The following is a 21,087-nucleotide window of genomic DNA, read 5'->3' on the forward strand; positions in this document are numbered from 1 at the left end:
CTGCCGTTGGCGAAAGCAGGATGAGGCGAGAGCGTAGATTTCGCTGTGTATCATTTAATCATTTATCATTTAACATTTGAAAGGCATACATTGTTGTCATACAGAAGTACAGAATACTTTTATCCAAAATGCTTCTTACTGTTACACTGTTAGAGACTGTGCTAGACAAATGAATGACTAATTCGGTCAGAAATAACGTAACTAATAACGTTAGTAAGCACTGCTTATATGCTTATTATGTCTGCGGGGTACAGTAAACGTTTCTCCCGGTACATTCTGAAGAGCACACCGCTGTATGTTGGAGAACCAGCGGTCTTCCGCTCCTCCTCCCTCGAGTGAATAATGTGGCTAGCTAGTGCATTTTGCGTGGAGTGGACTCGGCTAGCGTTGGCTTGTATAGCTAGCGAGCTATGGTTCTGGTTGGGGCTGGCTGGCTGACGTTGGTCGATGGAGATCCTCGCTGCGATTGTCGATGGTTGTGGTGGCTGACGTTGCATGCTGCGGTGGCTCCTATCGGTGCTGTGGTCGTGTCGTTAGTGCCAACGTTCGTTGGATGGGTTATGCTAGCTCTCGTGACTACAGTTCCTTATACGAGCATTAGAAAATGTAGACAATGCTATTTGCAAGAATACAAAATTAATTGAAAAGCCTAATAATAAGCTATACACAGCCTAAACTGCCGTGCTGAAAGCTAGTAAACACAGCATCCCCTGTTTGTTGCCTACCCACAACAGAAATGAATTGATGCACACGTGCATCTCATCTCTATGGCTTAGTCACAAACGTGATTTATACAGAGACATTTGACAATTGCCCATTAATGGTTCATACATACTGTATAAAGACGGAAATCTATTTTATTTTTGTTAAACAGCCTACAATATGACATAACCTCTAGAATTATGATAAGGCTATAATCAGTCTCACTCATCAAAATGTTTTCTAGGTAACTTATGGTATCTCAAACTAATTAGGCCCTCTGCTATGACAAATGTATAATAATACAACCATACTTTTTCTACTCCTTGAATTTTTTTTAACTACAGAAGTCTGCTGCAATTGGCTCACAGAGTGACTCCCCCCACTCAGAAGCAACCTAACCTCCCAGCTTTTTTTAGCAGCATATTAAGTACACAAATGAGTCCAAATATGATAAAAGGATCAACAGGGCAGTCGCAGAGTTTATATGTATGGACCAAGTTCCAATATATATACAGTTGAGAAAGCTGGGTTCAGAAACCTTGTACAGCAACTGTTTTGAGTGCAAAAAAAATTCTCCAGCATTTTGAATGCCATTGCTTTTAATTTTATTTAATTTAATTTTTGTCATTGTTCATTGTTGTGTTTTAAAATAAAGAACAATAATGACATCTGAGAGATTTTCCCTGATTTTGAGGAAAAGTATCGAAAGTATCGAAAAGTATCGAAATTAATATTGGTATAGTATCGAAACTATAATGTTGGTATCGTGACAACCCTACGGTGCATAGTTATAGTGTTTGTTCTCATGGAACAATGTAAGACTAACCTTGCAGCTCTGTTCTGGGCAGTTTGCAATTTCTTTAGTTGACCTTTGGATGCAGAGGACCATACTGGTGCACAATAATCTAGGTGACATATAATTAAAGATTTCGCCACCTGTCCCACAATATATGGAGGGACATAAGAAAGACATTTCCTCACCATGGAGATACCATTCCCCATCTTCTTCACTATGGTATTAATGTGTTCTGCCCATGACAGCTGGCTATCAATTATTATGCCCAGTAATTTTACTTTATTTACCTGCTCTATGGGTTCGTCAGACACGTTCAAACTCATTTTTGGTATCGATGATAATTTATGACTCAGTCACTCACTACAGAAGGTTAACCTTTCACTACCACACCACAGAAGGTAGTGGTTGCAGTTTGCACGGTCACAGGACAAAATCATTGTAATAACAATGGCCCTCAGACTGGAAAGCTGGTTTCTCCACTTGCACAATCTGAAAGTAGCCACTTCCGGCTGACTTCCGGTTGCCAATGGCACTTCCTGTCCCATCCAATTACATTGGTTTTAGCTACTTTTCTCCCCTTATTTAAACAACTTTGTCGTCACAGAGAGGCAATGAAACGTTTGTATTATTATAGTATAGAATGTATTTAATAAGCAAACGTTTGTCAGCAGGGTTTTTGGGCTGTATTTCATGTAAAAACGTTTACTGTTAGTTTCCTTGCTCAGCCAGCATTAGCTAACAGAAGCTAGTGGTTAAACAGGCCGGATTAGCTTTGAGCTAACTATCTTTCCCGACCCATGTATTCATTCCATTCTAAACATAACGTTAGTTTACAAAACATGACCTGTCTATATAACGTTGAGGAACAAATTATAAGTGTGTGGGTGTGTGTTTTGGTGAACATTGGACTGCAAACAGAAAATGCATCACAGTTACAGACAGTAGCTACTGTTAGCTGCACTCAGGCTGGCTGCACTCAGGCGGCGCGATCAGCCTGTTGGACAGGGAATGAAGATCTCCAGCGAACACTTCATTGCCTCGGATTATGTGGTTGGGGGTGGAAGGTTTGTCCAGAAGACCACTAATCAGCTGAAGCCTGATGCGGTTCCCTCGGTCTTCGACAGACAGACCGGCGCAGGCTCCCGGGAGCGATGGCTAGCTAGTTAGCACCAGCCGAGGACCGGCGTTAGCTGCCGGGAGCGATGGCTAGCTAGTTAGCGGAGCGATGGCTAGCTAGTTAGCACCAGTCGGGGACCGGCGTTAGCTGCCGGGAGCGATGGCTAGCTAGTTAGCACCAGCCGGGGACCGGCGTCAGCTCCCGGGAGTGATGGCTAGCTAGTTAGCACCAGCCGAGGACCGGCGTTAGCTGCCGGGAGCGATGGCTAGCTAGTTAGCACCAGCCGAGGACCGGCGTTAGCTGCCGGGAGCGATGGCTAGCTAGTTAGCACCAGCCGGGGACCTGGAGCGATGGCTAGCTAGTTAGCACCAGTCGGGGACCGGCGTCAGCTGCCGGGAGCGATGGCTAGCTAGTTAGCACCAGTCGGGGACCGGCGTCAGCTCCCGGGAGCGATGGCTAGCTAGTTAGCACCAGCCGGGGACCTGGAGCGATGGCTAGCTAGTTAGCACCAGCCAGGGACCTGGAGCGATGGCTAGCTAGTTAGCACCAGTCGGGGACCGGCGTCAGCTGCCGGGAGCGATGGCTAGCTAGTTAGCACCAGCCGGGGACCAACCGACTGGTGCTAACTAGCTAGCCATCGCTCCCGGCAGCTAACGCCGGTACCCGACTGGTGCTAACTAGCTAGCCATTGCTCCAGGTCCCCGGCTGGTGCTAACTAGCTAGCCATCGCTCCCGGGAGCTGACGCCGGTCCCCGGCTGGTGCTAACTAGCTAGCCATCGCTCCCGGCAGCTAACGCCGGTCCCCGACTGGTGCTAACTAGCTAGCCATCGCTCCAGGTCCCCGGCTGGTGCTAACTAGCTAGCCATCGCTCCCGGGAGCTGACGCCGGTCCCCGACTGGTGCTAACTAGCTAGCCATCGCTCCCGGCAGCTGACGCCGGTCCCCGACTGGTGCTAACTAGCTAGCCATCGCTCCAGGTCCCCGGCTGGTGCTAACTAGCTAGCCATCGCTCCCGGCAGCTAACGCCGGTCCTCGGCTGGTGCTAACTAGCTAGCCATCACTCCCGGGAGCTGACGCCGGTCCCCGGCTGGTGCTATCTAGCTAGCCATCGCTCCCGGCAGCTAACGCCGGTCCCCGACTGGTGCTAACTAGCTAGCCATCGCTCCGCTAACCGCTCCAGGTCCCCGGCTGGTGCTAACTAGCTAGCCATCGCTCCAGGTCCCCGGCTGGTGCTAACTAGCTAGCCATCGCTCCCGGCAGCTAACGCCGGTCCTCGGCTGGTGCTAACTAGCTAGCCATCGCTCCCGGGAGCCTGCGCCGGTCTGTCTGTCGAAGACCGAGGGAACCGCATCAGGCTTCAGCTGATTAGTGGTCTTCTGGACAAACCTTCCACCCCCAACCACATAATCCGAGGCAATGAAGTGTTCGCTGGAGATCTTCATTCCCTGTCCAACAGGCTGATCGCGCCGCCTGAGTGCAGCCAGCCTGAGTGCAGCTAACAGTAGCTACTGTCTGTAACTGTGATGCATTTTCTGTTTGCAGTCCAATGTTCACCAAAACACACACCCACACACTTATAATTTGTTCCTCAACGTTATATAGACAGGTCATGTTTTGTAAACTAACGTTATGTTTAGAATGGAATGAATACATGGGTCGGGAAAGATAGTTAGCTCAAAGCTAATCCGGCCTGTTTAACCACTAGCTTCTGTTAGCTAATGCTGGCTGAGCAAGGAAACTAACAGTAAACGTTTTTACATGAAATACAGCCCAAAAACCCTGCTGACAAACGTTTGCTTATTAAATACATTCTATACTATAATAATACAAACGTTTCATTGCCTCTCTGTGACGACAAAGTTGTTTAAATAAGGGGAGAAAAGTAGCTAAAACCAATGTAATTGGATGGGACAGGAAGTGCCATTGGCAACCGGAAGTCAGCCGGAAGTGGCTACTTTCAGATTGTGCAAGTCTCTAGAGAGGAGGGGTGATTACAATGAATTCTGGGTGAAAGAGTTCTTCACGAGTGTGGCAGTTAGTCACTTTGATTCAGATAATGGGTGTTTTCTCAGGAAACAGGACTGTGATATCAGCATGATTCATAATACATAGACTGAAAAGTATATCCCCGATCCGAACAAGTGATGGCTTATTTTGAAGGTATGAATCTGTACTGTCATATTATGTAAAAATAAAAAAAATAAAAAATGTAAGATGCCTCAACAAGACCATAATGTATATGGCTAGTCACATATGTTCTAAATAAATAATAACTTTATTTGTATAGCATCTTTCATACAGGGGATTGCAGTTCAAAGTGCTTTACATCAGTAAGATGTAAATAATAATAAAGTAATACTAATACATTATTTATTTATTAAATATTAAGTTTGGATTTTTTTTTTACAACTGAGGTAGGTAGATTACATTTTTAGAGACTAAAGTACCGAAAAAAGGTACCGTTGGGTACCGGTATCGATTCACAGGTACCGGTACCGTATCGGTTCAAATGTGAACGGTACCCATCCCTAGTGTAAATAGGAGAGGGGAGCTCACCACACCTTGAGGCATCCCGGTGCTGCAGAATTTGACCTCAGAGAGTGTGTCATTCACCTTGACTTGTTGTGTCCTGTTGGTAAGAAGAGAATAGAACCATTTGATTATTGAGGGGTTTATCCGCATAAGCTTCTGGACAAGCAGGTGAGGGCGAACAGTATCAAACGCAGAACTAAAATCTGAAAACAGCACCTGTTCGCCGTTATATTATTTCAAGATAATAAAGTAGCTATAATTAGTCAATAGATAAAAAGCAGTAATGGCATGTAGGTTACTCACCCTACTCATGTACAGTAGGCATCCACACTACACACAGCATTTATAGACATAAATAAACTCATCTCCTACTCTGGCTATTCAGTTGGTGGTGTCAAATAGGCCAACACCCATGTGACATGAGGATACTAGTAATACATTTTGAAATACTCAATTGCAAATAGGGCTGCACGATAAAATTGCGATCTCGAGTCATACATCTATGCAATCTCATTTCTAAATGACGACGATTCTGTTGTATTTGTCAAAATGGAGATCAGTTGCATTAAAACACTCGCCCCTATTCCCCTATGCATTCACGACACGCTACATTCACGTGTTGACTTATTTGCTTCGGAACAATCCCAGTAGCGATATCAATCACACTTACACGATGTAAAGCAAAACACGCTATTAATTCAACATTCACATTACTCCCGTTGCCATCATTGTGTCTGATAACCAGTGGTGGGTGGTGAAAAAATATTGGAGGTGGGGCGGTGCCATATTCAATCAGTTACAGTAACTACAGTATAGAACCAGACCTGGTGCCATATTCAATCAGTTTCAGTAACTACAGTATATAACCAGACCTGGTGCCATATTCAATCAGTTTCAGTAACTACAGTATATAACCAGACCTGGTGCCATATTCAATCAGTTTCAGTAACTACAGTATATAACCAGACCTGGTGCCATATTCAATCAGTTTCAGTAACTACAGTATATAACCAGACCTGCAAACTGATAAGAGGTGAAAAACGTGACATGTTTGTAAACCCCATTCCCCCAGAAGAAAATTGTTGTGATTTTAACATGTAAACGAAGCACTCAAGACAAGAAAATATAGGTGAAAGACAACCTTTATCCAGGTCTGACAGCACTACAATTTTCATATCATAATGCAGTGGCTGAGACTTTTTTTTTTGCTGCCGGTAGAACATTGCGTATGAATTGGAAGAGCCGTTGCGTGTCACGCTAACCCTTCGAGAAGCTTTGTGGTGTGGACTCCATAAATGTGTCTATAAATCCATTTAGTTAGATCCAGCACTGAATGTATCTTGTGATTATTATCAATTTACGACAACAAGTCAACAACTATTAGTGTTAGTTATTTCCTGGTTGGCGTGATGACAAACGAATGCCACACGCTCAGCCTAGTGTGACTTACGTATGCCGAAAGCACGTAAGGGCTTGCACTAAAACAACCCATAGAAATGCATCGGAGCTTGTGGTGTTTGTAGGAGAGGACTGAGGGGCGATCGGCAGCCAGAGAGAAGTCGCCCATGGAGTGTCGACAGTGATTCTGAGATTTATTCCAGAACAAAATTAGATACAGCGGCTAATTGTATCTCCTCCATCACACAGATGATCAGATACACATAACACACAGGTTCAAGTTGAATAAGTTTAATTTGAATGTACTGAATAATACAGGTACTTAAATAAATGTTCAATTCATCAAGACGCTATGATATTGAGAGGCAGGATTTTTTTCAATTATTATATTTATCATACATCATTATTTTGTAAAAATGTATGTAAAATTGTTTAATAAAACCTCCTGTGGCAGGGAGGGCGACGCACAAATCACCATAATCAGTCAAGGAGCGGCTCCAAAAAGTAATATGCAGCTATCTGACCAACCTTGTTGCACAGGATGTAGATACAGAGATTGTCTACTCTGTTGGCTCCCACTGCACCAACTTGTCAACCCAGCAACCAATGCAGAACTACAGCTTTGACCAGTCTGAAGCTGACACCATCTTCTTCTCTGCGTACACAGTTCTATGTGAGTCAGGCTACAGTGGCCCTGTTGTCATCGATGCAGCTGACACCGATGCCTATGGCAGCGGTCATCTCGCAACAGCTGCCCGGTATGCTCTGTATCAGGAGAAAGCAGGAGACCGTCTTCTGCCATGGCCTGGTTATGAGGAGATGGCAGACTGTATTACAGGCTGTGATGCCAACTCAGGCTTCTATGGCAGGGTAAGTTGTCGATGTATGACAAGGTGGCGAAGAGCCCTGTGGCACGACGGCTGCTCTCGCGGTGGGGAGATAGCCTTGACCTTGAGGAGGAGGTGGTAGAGGAGCTCTTCGAGTTCACATGACATGTTATCTATGGCGACAAGAAGAGTAGCACCATGGCTGAGGCCTGTGTCACAAGGTGGAAGAGAATTAAGAACGCCACTCGGACATGGCTGGGAGCTGGTCGCTGTCGCCCTGTCCGCCACACACCTGCTCTCCCAACAAACCTACCTGCACCAGGGCCAGCTGAAGAAAACGAGGAAGAGGACAATGAGGAGGATGGTGATGAGGGAGATGATGTACAGAGGAGGGGGGATTCATTGGAATCTGATTATTCAGAATCTAGTGAGGCAGAATGCTGATTCGGACTGATCATGACATGTTTAAAGTGGTTTCATTCTTAACCTGTTCAAGTTACATTATTCACATACATCACTATTAAAGAGTGTATTTTGAAGTATAATTAGTTATCTTGTCATACTGTACATTCATCAATTATTTTACTGAGATCTTTATGAAGGTAGTTTGTTTAAAGTACAGCAGTACCATGGTCAAATTGGTTTTGACATTAAAAGTAAAAATGTTGCTCTACTGGGTCGCGGCCATCTTGGATTTCTGGGTCAAAATTGTGTCATAACGTAAAATTTTTTCAAAGGTTTTCAAAAAAAATGCAAGATGGCGCCAGCAGGTATTTTGGGTTTGGCCGGGATTTTTGGTGGGGACACGGGGGCTAAATCTTTTATAAAAGGTCCATAGAATCATCAAAACATCTTAGCCAGACCCCAACACTAGCCCGAGATACAGAAGACGACAATACCATCAATACCATCATGGACACAATGAGACACAAATGGTATTTTCAGACCATAGAGGCCGTCTCTAACAAGCTAAGCTAACACTAGGCCCAGCTAAGATAACACTAGGCCCAGCTAAGCTAACACTATGCCCAGCTAAGCTAGCACTAGGCCCAGCTAAGCTAACACTAGCCAAAGATACACCGGTAGCAGCTAAGAAAACACTAGCTCCTGCTACCGAAGGAAAAACTACCAAAATATACCAGATAACGGTAACAAAAATAACGATTGCAATGAACGTGGAGCAAGACCGAAAACCAACGCCCTCCCCTGAGAAACAGGAGCAGTGGAAACCAGACGAGAGAGAGAGCTAATGACTGGCTCTGCTAACTAGCTAACATCAAGCCCCAGGAGCAAGAAGCAGCTGTGGACGCTGCTAACAACACAGTAAGAGGAGAACTTCTTTTTCTTCTTCTTCTTCTTCTTCTTCTTCTTCTTCTTCTTCTTCTTCTTCTTCTTCTTCTTCTTCTTCTTCTTCTTCTTCTTCTTCTTCTTCTTCTTCTTCTTCTTCTTCTTCTTCTTCTTCTTCTTCTTCTTCTTCTTCTTCTTCTTCTTCTTCTTCTTCTTCTTCTTCTTCTTCTAATGTTTATTGGCGGTTGGCACTAACGTGTTGGTGCATTCTCCACTTGCACAACCTGAAAGTAGGCACTTCCGGCTGACTTCCGGTTGCCAATGGTACTTCCTGTCCCATCCAAATACATTGGTTTTAGCTACTTTTCTCCCCTTATTTAAACAACTTTGTCGTCACAGAGAGGCAATGAAACGTTTGTATTATTATAGTATAGAATGTATTTAATAAGCAAACTGTTGTGTCCTACTGTTACACAGTGTGAAGCATGCAGTTACTTATTTGCACCACTTGGTGTCAACAGAGGTGACCTGCCTAGACAGGCATGAAGAAGAAGCATGAATACAGGAAGTGAGGCTTGCATGCCATGATGTGTGAAATGCTATGCAGGAACTAAACAAAGAATAGTCAATTGAAATGGATCCACTCTCTCCAGTGTCTTATTCATTGCCATCCACCTCTACAAATTGGCGACGAGGATGGGATCTACCGCCCAGGGTCAGACAACTACACGGCTGACTGCCTGTCCCGTCTTCCACTTCCTGGAGCTCCTGACCCTGCCCTGGATGCGGAGCCTGAAATGGTTGCCTACATCACTGATGCTCTTGCTGCTCTGCCCATTACTGACTTTGAGGCTGCTGCTGCCTCTTGCCCGGAGATTTCTGCACTCCGTAAACAGATTGCACGTGGCTGGCCACAAAAGGTGAAAATGCTGAGTCCAGAAGTTGCCCCATACTTCCCCATACGTCATGAACTGTCAGTGGAAAACTCACTGGTGCTTCGGGGAGCACGTCTGGTTGTGCCAATCGCACTGCGTGCTACTCTGGTGGCTCTTGCACACGAGACACACCAAGGAGTGGTGCGAACAAAGCAACGCCTGAGAGAGTACTACTGGTGGCCAAAGATGGATGACCTGGTCCACTCTACAATTCAGTCATGTCAGCCATGCCAGTCCAATGACAAGACTGCAAAGCCACGCCCTGCTCCACTACAACCAGTTACATTCCCGGACAGGCCATGGCAAAAGCTTGCAATGGACATTGTCGGTCCTTTTGAAACAGCTACATGGGACTGTCGATATGCCATCACTCTGATTGACTACTACAGCAAGTGGCCAGAGGTCGCTTTCACTGCAAATATCACTACAAAGGATGTTACATCCTTCCTCTCCTCCGTCTTCAGTAAACAAGGAAACCCGGAATCCATTGTGACAGACAATGGAAAACAGTTTACTTCGGCTGACTTTGCTGCTTTCCTAGCTGAACGGGATGTTGTACACCACAGAGTCTCTGTGTACTACCCTGCTGCGAATGGCGCCATAGAGCGTTTCAATCGTGTCCTGAAAGAGACTGTGCAGATGGCTATCATACAGTCTGTACCATGGAAACCTGCCATTACTGCCTTCCTGATGGCTTACCGTGCCACACCGCATGCAGCTACAGGTGTGTCTCCCTATCAACTACTGTATGGCCGGAAGATGCGCACAAAGTTGACTGTCCTGCCGCGCTCTCATACTGACCCTGTCTCGGATGAACAGGTACGAGAGAAAGTCACACGCCATCAACACAAGATGAAGACTTATACTGATGGAAAACGAGGCGCATGCACTCCACCTTTTCAAGAAGGGGATAGTGTACGGGTGAAAACACCTCTCCATGTGCCCAAAGCTCACCCAAAGTTTGGTGCTCCCCTGAGAGTCACTAAGAAGGTCGGCCAAAGCACATACTTGCTGGAAGATGGCCGAAGATGGAACGCCTCTCACCTAGCTCCTGATCGCTGTGCAGCCGTAAAGCCACAGAACATTCCTGCTTCACCTGACCTTGCCTCTCCATCCTCTCCAAAGAAACCACGAGTCAGAAAGAAGCCTAACTGGATGCAAGAATATGTGACTGATTAGATATTGGTCTTCCGAATGTAGCTTGTCAACAGATCTTTTGTTTTGTTGTATTTTCAAAAGTATGCAATGTAGTGTTAAAAAAAAAAGAAGAAAAATCCTACAGTTGTATCCTATTTCAGATCTGTGAAACAGAGTATTTTGTGTTCATGTTCATGTTAACCTTTCTTATATTTTCTGGTTTACTAACCTTTATTCATACAGTACTGAGTACAGTTAAGGAAAATGGTTATGCCTGAATGCAGGTTCTGAGATAATTTTATTTAGCCTCTGAGGAAATGTTTTTTCTACAAAGAGAGGAAATGTTGTGTCCTACTGTTACACAGTGTGAAGCATGCAGTTACTTATTTGCACCACTTGGTGTCAACAGAGGTGACCTGCCTAGACAGGCATGAAGAAGAAGCATGAATACAGGAAGTGAGGCTTGCATGCCATGATGTGTGAAATGCTATGCAGGAACTAAACAAAGAATAGTCAATTGAAATGGATCCACTCTCTCCAGTGTCTTATTCATTGCCATCCACCTCTACACAAACGTTTGTCAGCAGGGTTTTTGGGCTGTATTTCATGTAAAAACTTTCACTGTTAGTTTACTTGCTCACGCTAATTAAGGCTATTGCTGGCTAACAGAAGCTAGCGCAAGAAACGACGCCGCAAAGTATTGTTTATAGTGCATTTCTTGCCACCTTATAGCATTTGTACATTTGTATGACAGTCTATAATGCTCCCGTGAGGTTTTTCCGGACGTTTTGGTAATGATTTTCACTATAAAATCATATTTCTAAATGACAGGAAGTTGATGAAAACTGTCCGGAATAGCTTTGAGCTAACGATCTTTGCCGATACATTCCATTCTAAACGTAACGTTAGTTGTTCAAAACATTACCCGTCTATATAATTTGTTCCTCAACGTTATATAGACGGGTAATGTTTTGTAAACTAACTGCAGCCTTCTACAGTTAGAAGCTAACGTTAGCCAGCAAGCTGCAGCTTGCTACAGTTAGAAGCTAACGTTAGCCAGCAAGCTGCAGCCTGCTACAGTTAGAAGCTAACGTTAGCCAGCAAGCTGCAGCCTGCTACAGTTAGAAGCTAATGTTGAGGAACAAATTATATAGATGGGTAATGTTTTGAACAACTAACGTTACGTTTAGAATGGAATGCATCAGCAAAGATCGTCCGGAAAAACCTCACGGGAGCATTATAGACTGTCATACAAATGTACAAATGCTATAAGGTGGCAAGAAATGCACTATAAACAATACTTCGTCGTTTCTTGCGCTAGCTTCTGTTAGCCAGCAATAGCCTTAATTAGCGTGAGCAAGTAAACTAACAGTGAACGTTTTTACATGAAATACAGCCCAAAAACCCTGCTGACAAACGTTTGCTTATTAAATACATTCTATACTATAATAATACAAACGTTTCATTGCCTCTCTGTGACGACAAAGTTGTTTAAATAAGGGGAGAAAAGTAGCTAAAAGCTCATCTTCCCTACTGCCCTCTGGATATTATAAAACTGCCAAGAGGCAGGGGAACTATGTGAGAATGCTGTTCATCGACTACAGCTCAGCATTCAATACCATAGTCCCCTCCAAACTCATAGCCAAGCTCAGGGACCTGGGCTTGAACTATGACCTCTGCCAGTGGGTCTTGGACTTCCTGACGGGCAGACCCCAGGTGGTAAGAGCAGGCAACTGCACCTCCTCATCTATCACGCTCAACATAGGGGCCCCCCAGGGCTGTGTTCTGAGCCCCCTCCTCTACTCCCTGTACACACATGACTGCGTGGCACAGCGGAACAACAACACAATCATCAAATTTGCTGATGACACAGTAGTGGTGGGCCTGATCTCTGCCAACGACGAGAGGGCCTACCTGGAAGAGGTAGAGAATCTGTCACAGTGGTGTCAGGAGAACTGCCTCTCCCTGAACGTCAGCAAAAGAAAAGAGATGATTGTGGACTTCAGGAGGTCGGGGGTCAAGGACTACAGCCCCCTCAGCATCGACGGGGCACCGGTTGAGAGAGTGAACAGTTTCAAGTACCTCGGAGCCCACATATCCGAGGACTTGACATGGACCACACACATTGACAGTGTTGTGAAAAAGGCACGACAACGCCTCTACTTCCTCAGGCGCCTAAGGACGTTCCAAGTCAGTCAGAAGATCCTTAGGAACTTCTACTCATGTACAATAGAGAGCATCCTGACTGGCTACATCACCTCCTGGTTTGGGAATAGCACTGCACAAGACCGTAGCAGACTACAAAGAGTGACACGTTCAGCCAAACGCACAATTGGAGGGGGGCTTCCCACCCTCCAGATTAGAACATTTACAACAAGCGGTGCAGGGGGAAGGCTAAGAGAATCATCAAGGACTCCAGCCACCCAAACAACTGCCTCTTTGAACTGCTGCGGTCAGGCAAGCGATACCGGAGTCTTAAGGCGAGCACAGAAAGACTCAGAAGAAGCTTCTATCCCCAGGCCATCAGGCTGCTAAACGAACAATAAACACTATGCAACAACCATCAAATGCACACAGCACACACACCCACACGCACACACTCACTTAAACAAACAACACACTGCAGCACCCACTCTCCACACTTTAGATCACACAAACACGCTTTTTATTTATTGATAAAGGATTTGCACTACAACTGTAAATTGTACCTAAATTGCACCTCATCCCATTTCTGCCTTGCACTATATAGTATTGTATATTAGTACACTGCATAGTATATTGTATATTATATGGTAACTCAGTTACGTTTATTCTGCATCGAACATTGTACATATGTCTATACTGAACACTGTGACCTCATTTTTTTACTTCTAATTTACATGCTATACTATGTTATTTTATTTCAAACTTATCTTGTCTTGCACAGTCTCTGGAGCGTAACAGAAAGAAGCATTTTGTATAAAAGTATTCTGTACTTCTGTATGACAACTATTAAAGAAACTTGAAACTTGAAACTTGAACCTTTACTTCCTCTATCCCACTCCTCCTGCCACTTATTTTTCATTTCATACTTAACTACACTCTTAACTTCTGCCTTGCTGTACCTCACTTCCCTACTTACTTCTACTCTACTAGCTGCTTCCTTAGCAAATGTATCCGCCAGTTCATTCCCCTCCACCCCTATATGTGCTGGCACCCATATGAAACACATCTGCGCCTACCCTCCTTACCCTAAACATCGCCTGCGCTATTTCTAAAATAATGTCCTGCCTTGATTCTGACTCCGTGTTCTTTATACTTAATAATGCACTGCTTGAGTCTGACGCTATTAACACCTTGCTTGGCTTAATTGTTTCCACCCAATTGATAGCTAACAAAATAGCCATTAACTCACCCGTGTATACCGACAATTTATCACTCACCCTCTCCTTTACCAAAGAGAAGCCGCCTATTCTCAGTCCTTGCCCCAAAATGGTGGAATGAACTACCCATCCCAGTTAGGACAGCCGAATCCCGTCCAATCTTTCGCCGTCGACTAAAGACTCACTTCTTCAACCATTATCTGAAATGATTATAAAAAAAAAAAAAACCTAACCCTGACTAACCTTACTGTCATGCACTTGTCCTAATAAACTAACCTACACTGTAACACGCAACACTTGATGAACATTGTTACTCAGCTGATAGAGTTGTACCCTTCTTGCTGTCTTGTCGTACAGAACTTGTAAGTCGCTTTGGATAAAAGCGTCAGCTAAATGACTAAATGTAAATGTAAATGTACCATGATATCTACTTCTGGGCTTACAAATGCAACCCCCACCTTGCTACTGATTGTCTTTGATGCATCTGTGTACACTTTAATCTGCTCTCCATACTTAATTTCTATATACCTATTGACTTCATACTTATCCAACACTTCCTCACCTCTTTCCCTCCTTCTTTCCAATAAATGAAAATCTACCTCCACCTCCTCAAACAGCCATGGTGGAACATCAGACAATGGTACCGTCGGGCTTATCTCCATCTCCCCTATCCCTATCTCACTACTTTCATTCCCTATTGTCCACCCAAAACTCTTAAACTCTTTCTTTTCTTTTTCTTGACATGCTAATAATACCTTTTGAGTGGGGTGACTCTCCTTATGGCCCTTTATGTTTACCCAATACGTTAATGCTATTTGCTTCCGTCTGAACTCCAAAGGTGCTTCATTAATTTCCACTTGCAATGCAGATACTGGGGTTGTTCTGATCGCACCACAGCACAGTCTTAACGCCTGATACTGAATTATATCTAACTTCTTTAATAATGTTTTTGATGCAGACTGATACACGATGCAGCCATAGTCTAAAGCAGACCTTACTAATCCTATATACACAGCTTTCAAAGAACCCCTACCTGCTCCCCACTCCCTACCCCTCAGGCATCTTACAATATTTAATATTTTCTTACACTTAGCAACAACTTTTCCAATATGGGTTGCCCACGTAAGCCTTTTATCAAACCAAATCCCTAGATATTTAAAGCACTCTACTCTCTCTAACCTTTCCCCATATAGTTTAAGACTAACCTGATCTGACACTTTCCTTCTGGTAAAAAATGTCACCTTTGTCTTTGCCACTGAAAATCTAAAACCCCACTCTTGTGTCCATTTCTCTACTTTCTTTACTGCTTCTTGTAATTTCTTAACTATATACTCCATATTCTTTCCCCATTTCCACATAATCCCATCATCTGCAAATAATGCCACCCCAATACTGCTCTCTATATACTTAAACACTTCATTTATCATAATAGAAAATAAAACTGGACTTATTATGCTTCCTTGAGGCGTCCCATTCTCCACTACATACTTTCCACTATACTCTTTCCCTACCCGTAATGATATTGACCTACAGTACCTGTTAGAAAGTTTTCCACCCACTTATACATTCTCCCTCTTATTCCCATATGTTTTAACTTGATCAATAGTCCTGCTTTCCACATCATGTCATACGCCTTTTCCACATCAAAAAATATAGCTACTACACTTTCTTTATTAGCTTGCGCCTTCCTTATTTCATTTTCTAAACATATAGATGGATCTATCGTATTTCTCCCTTTTCTGAATCCACTCTGATAACTCTCTATTAATTCATTTTTTTCTATATGATACTGTAATCTTTCATTTATCATTCTTTCCATAGTTTTCCCTACATGTGACGTTAATGCTATCGGTCTGTAGCTTCCTGCTAAACTTGGATCCCTTCCTGGCTTACATATAGGAACAATAATTGATTCTTTCTAGAGTTGTTCCGATACCAGTATCGGAAATGCCGCCAATACTGCCTAAAATGCTGGTATCGGTATCGGCAAATACCCTCTAATTTTGCGCTCCGATACCACGTAATTTATCAACAACACTGCGGTCTGCTGTGAGCATTATAAAACAAATGTGTGTTTAACCGACCGTGAATGAAAGTGTCAATGCTGTTTGTCATTTTAACAGCAGATACTTTCTTAAATGCCATCCTCCCGACAGAGCGGTGTTGACGGGGAGCTCTGATGGGTTCTCTTGGTTGTGTTATTAGCATTGAACAGCTAACCGAAAGCTAGCATTAACTAACGTTAAAGGTTTAGCCATAACGTTACCTTGGCTAAAGTTGGGGCTATTCATAATCCAGCAATAATGGCTGCAGACCTGCAAGCAAAGTACAGCAAGTTGGCAAAGGAGTATTCCAACGTAAATCACATTTTCACCGAATGTTCGAACGTTCGTTCGTTACGCTGACATTCGGACTGTAATTAATAGGTTTGAACGTTCGGTGAAAAAAAAATAAAGGATGCGCACGGGGTTGAGGTGATGTGAATGCGAGGCGCTCGGCTCAACCAGTATGGTCTGCCGGGCTGCAGCGGGATACTATTTCTCAACCAGAGCTCTATTTTGATTGACAGGCGATTCTGCCAATTACGTCACACCGCTTGCACCCGCCTCTGCTGTTACCACCAATCGGCAAGCCTCAACAGACTTACTGTAGCTACCGGGGAGCCGTAGTTAGCTCCCCGCCGAGGAAGTAATCGGTAACAAGGTTTCCGTAGGTGAACCTGCAGAAGGATCATTAATGAATACCATCCTTTTTAACAGTTAGTCTTTCCATCTCCCGGTAGCTCATGCTAGCTAACCTAGCTCACGTTAGCGTCGTCACTGAACCACCTCGCGTACACAATTAATGACATGTTGCGGACAGCCATATCAGTGACAATGTTTAGCTTTTAGTGCCAAATGATAAGAGTTTGAGGCGGAGTCTCAAAAGAGAATGTTGAATATTTATTGTGCAAAAATCACAAAAGATCCTCTGCTACTTCAACGGAGCCTTCTCGAAGCAAGTGCAGCAACGAATAATGTCCGTGTGGATCATTGGAGTAGGGTATATCTGCAGTGCTGCAGCCCCATACTCATTGATTAATGATACTAATACAAATCTATACAATCACCTGTTGTTGAATAAATACCATTACTTTCTAGTTATTACTAAAAAACAGTATATATAAAACAGTAGCTGTATAAAAATAAATAAAAAAACAATAATTTATATAAATTTTTTTGAATTTTGAATTTTTTTAATGTATGCACTGGTATCGGATCAGTATCGGTATCGGCCGATACCCAAAGCTTAGGTATCGGAATCGGATCGGAAAGGAAAAAATGGTATCGGAACATCTCTAATTCTTTCCACTGAGTCGGCAAATACCCCTCATCCCATATCTTATTATACAACTTTAATAATACTGCTTTGCTCATATCACTTAAGTTATCTAACATACAATAGCTTATTTGATCTTTCCCTGGCGTTGTCTTCCCTGCTTTCCTTAATGCCCTATTTAGTTCTGTTATTGTAAACATCACATTTATTACACTTCCATACTCATTCTCATCCTGCATTGCCTCTCTATTTTTCCCCATTGTACTTTCTCTCTGTTTCTTTTCCTCGTCACTCAAATTCGCATTACTATGTACCTTAACAAAATTATTTGCTAATAACTCTGCTTTATCCTTACTTTCAACTACTACACTTTCTCCATCTTTCATTATCGGATATCCATACTCCTTCCTATTACCAGACATCTTCTTAATCATGCCCCACACTCGGCCTAGCGGCGTAGTCCTGCCTATTGACTCACAGAACCTCCTCCAGCATTCTTTCTTCGCTGTCTTCACTACATTCCTAACTATTGCCTGCTTTCTTTTATACTCAATTACCTTCTGAAATGTATGTGTCTTCCTTAATATTTTAAAAGCCTTATTCCTATTTTGTATTTCCTCAGTGCATTCTTTCGTCCACCATGGAACTATCTTTTTCCTGCTACTATTTTTTACTTTCGGTATCACCTTTCTCCCTGCTTCTACTATACTATTACTTATTTCTGTGTTGAGGCCATTAATATCCTGATCTACATTTATTTCCCTCAATTTCTCATCTGTTAACATCCTGTACTTGTCCCAATCTGCCCCTTCAAACTTCCACCTCCCCTCTCTCTCATCCTGCTCTATTTCCCTTTCTGCCCTTCCTATACTAATGAATATTGGGTAATGATCACTACCTATAGTACTCTCTTTATGTACTTCCCAATTAGTACTTCCAGCCATACCTTGCGTTACCAAAGTGAGATCTAGCACTGACTCTGTACCCTTTATCATATTCACTCTTGTCCCTGATCCATCATTTAAACACACCAATTCCTTTTCATCCATTATCTCTTCTAATACTTCCCCATTTGCATCTTCTTGTTCGCCCCATATTGTGCTGTGTGCATTGAAGTCTCCACACCAAACAACATTACCTCTCCAATTTTCTAATATTATTTCTAGTTTTACTTTCTCTAACCTTTTGCATGGGTTATACAAATTTATTATCTTCCAACTCTCTTTCTTACTCCACACTTCAATAACTATTACTTCCAGTTCTTGTATTGTTCCTAACCTTCTATAATTTATGCCCTCCTTAATAAATATTGCACACCCTCCCCCATTTCCACTGCATCTATCTTTACGTATTGTTGTATACCCTTTAATGATGAAATCCAAACTTGGTTTCAACCATGTTTCCTGAATGCAAATTATATCTGGTTTCCTTTTCAACTTGTCAACATACCCCTTAAACTCCTGTCCATTCGCTAGCAGGCTTCTAGCGTTCCATTGTAATACTAACATGCACCATCAGGAGGCTCCTTTGATGTTCCTTCTCCTGCATCCGTTTCCTTCACTACTCTGTCAATTTCTTCTTGTACTTCTTCCCACACCAACTCCTTCATCCCTAGGAACATACCTGCTGCCTTTACTACCATTTTGATTATATCCGTTTTGGATTTTATTTGTCCTGCACCGTTGATAACGTACGCTAGGAACACCACTATCTCACTATCACTATCTCAGGTTTGCTGATATGCTCTTGCTCTGGTCTTACTCTTCCTTCATTATTGCTCTGGGTTATATTGCCACTGGGCTGATTCCTCCTCTCTTCTTTTTTTTTTGATACATTTTTTTTTATTATTACTTACGTGAAACAAGACAACACATTAATCACAATCACAATACACAGAACTTCACAGGAAAATAACAAAAACAATAATAATACAGAAATAACAATTTATAAATTATAAAGACAAAAAGAAAAGAAAAACAGAGTTCAACCTTTTTAAATTTTAAATTCAAAATTCCAGGGGTACTACCTAATAAATTACCAAATAGCGAAGAACTAGCTAAATAGCTGCCCCCCAATAAAATCCCTAGTTAAATTCAAGACATCACAAAAGACAAGACAGACAAGACATTTCCTCCTCCCCCTCCCACGAGACCGCCGGACTCCCCCGAACAAGCACCCCAACCCCGCTCAGCCGCACACGGCGGTCCTGACCTTCTCAGCTGCTGCAAACCATAGGTCAATCCCAGCCTGCCCCACCCCAATCACCCGCGCCGTGGATATCTCAAGATAAATCACATCCAACAGTGTTAGGGACCAGTTAATCACTGTGAGCTTCTCAGGCTCCTTCCATCTCATTGCTATTAGCTTCTTCGCTGCTGTGACGCCCGCTAGGACAACCATTTTCAGTTGTACGGACGCGGGTAGTGTTGTTATACCGTTCAGGAGTAGCGTAACAGCTGTGAATGGGATAGTTAAGCCACACAGATCTGAACGTTTGTCCGCTATTGACCTCCAGAAGCGGGCCACTGGTGGGCAATCCCAATACATATGCATATAAGTGCCAGTGGCCTTTTGAGAGCACAAAGTGCACCGAGAGTCGGTTATCAGTCCCATAGCAAATAGCTTCCTAGGTGTAAGATAGGTCCTATGAATATAATTAAAATGTATTTGATGGTGATTGGGGTTGCGGGAAGACAATGCCACATTTGCCCAAACATCATCCCAGTCAAACTCGGGGTCCAACTCCGGGATATCCACACGCCAGATTGTATCCAATGATACATTTTTATACGTGGACTGAATTAAGAGAGTAATCGGTAACAAGGTTTCCGTAGGTGAACCTGCAGAAGGATCATTAATGAATACCATCCTTTTTAACAGTTAGTCTTTCCATCTCCCGGTAGCTCATGCTAGCTAACCTAGCTCACGTTAGCGTCGTCACTGAACCACCTCGCGTACACAATTAATGACATGTTGCGGACAGCCATATCAGTGACAATGTTTAGCTTTTAGTGCCAAATGATAAGAGTTTGAGGCGGAGTCTCAAAAGAGAATGTTGAATATTTATTGTGCAAAAATCACAAAAGATCCTCTGCTACTTCAACGGAGCCTTCTCGAAGCAAGTGCAGCAACGAATAATGTCCGTGTGGATCATTGGAGTAGGGTATATCTGCAGTGCTGCAGCCCCATACTCATTGATTAATGATACTAATACAAATCTATACAATCACCTGTTGTTGAATAAATACCATTACTTTCTAGTTATTACTAAAAAACAGTATATATAAAACAGTAGCTGTATAAAAAAAAAATAAAAATAAATAATTTATATAATTTTTTTTTAATTTTGAATTTTTTTAATGTATGCACTGGTATCGGATCAGTATCGGTATCGGCCGATACCCAAAGCTTAGGTATCGGAATCGGATCGGAAAGGAAAAAATGGTATCGGAACATCTCTAATTCTTTCCACTGAGTCGGCAAATACCCCTCATCCCATATCTTATTATACAACTTTAATAATACTGCTTTGCTCATATCACTTAAGTTATCTAACATACAATAGCTTATTTGATCTTTCCCTGGCGTTGTCTTCCCTGCTTTCCTTAATGCCCTATTTAGTTCTGTTATTGTATACATCACATTTATTACACTTCCATACTCATTCTCATCCTGC

Source organism: Notolepis coatsorum (genome assembly GCF_963971535.1).
Source record: "Notolepis coatsorum genome assembly, chromosome: 15".
Taxonomy (NCBI): domain Eukaryota; kingdom Metazoa; phylum Chordata; class Actinopteri; order Aulopiformes; family Paralepididae; genus Notolepis; species Notolepis coatsorum.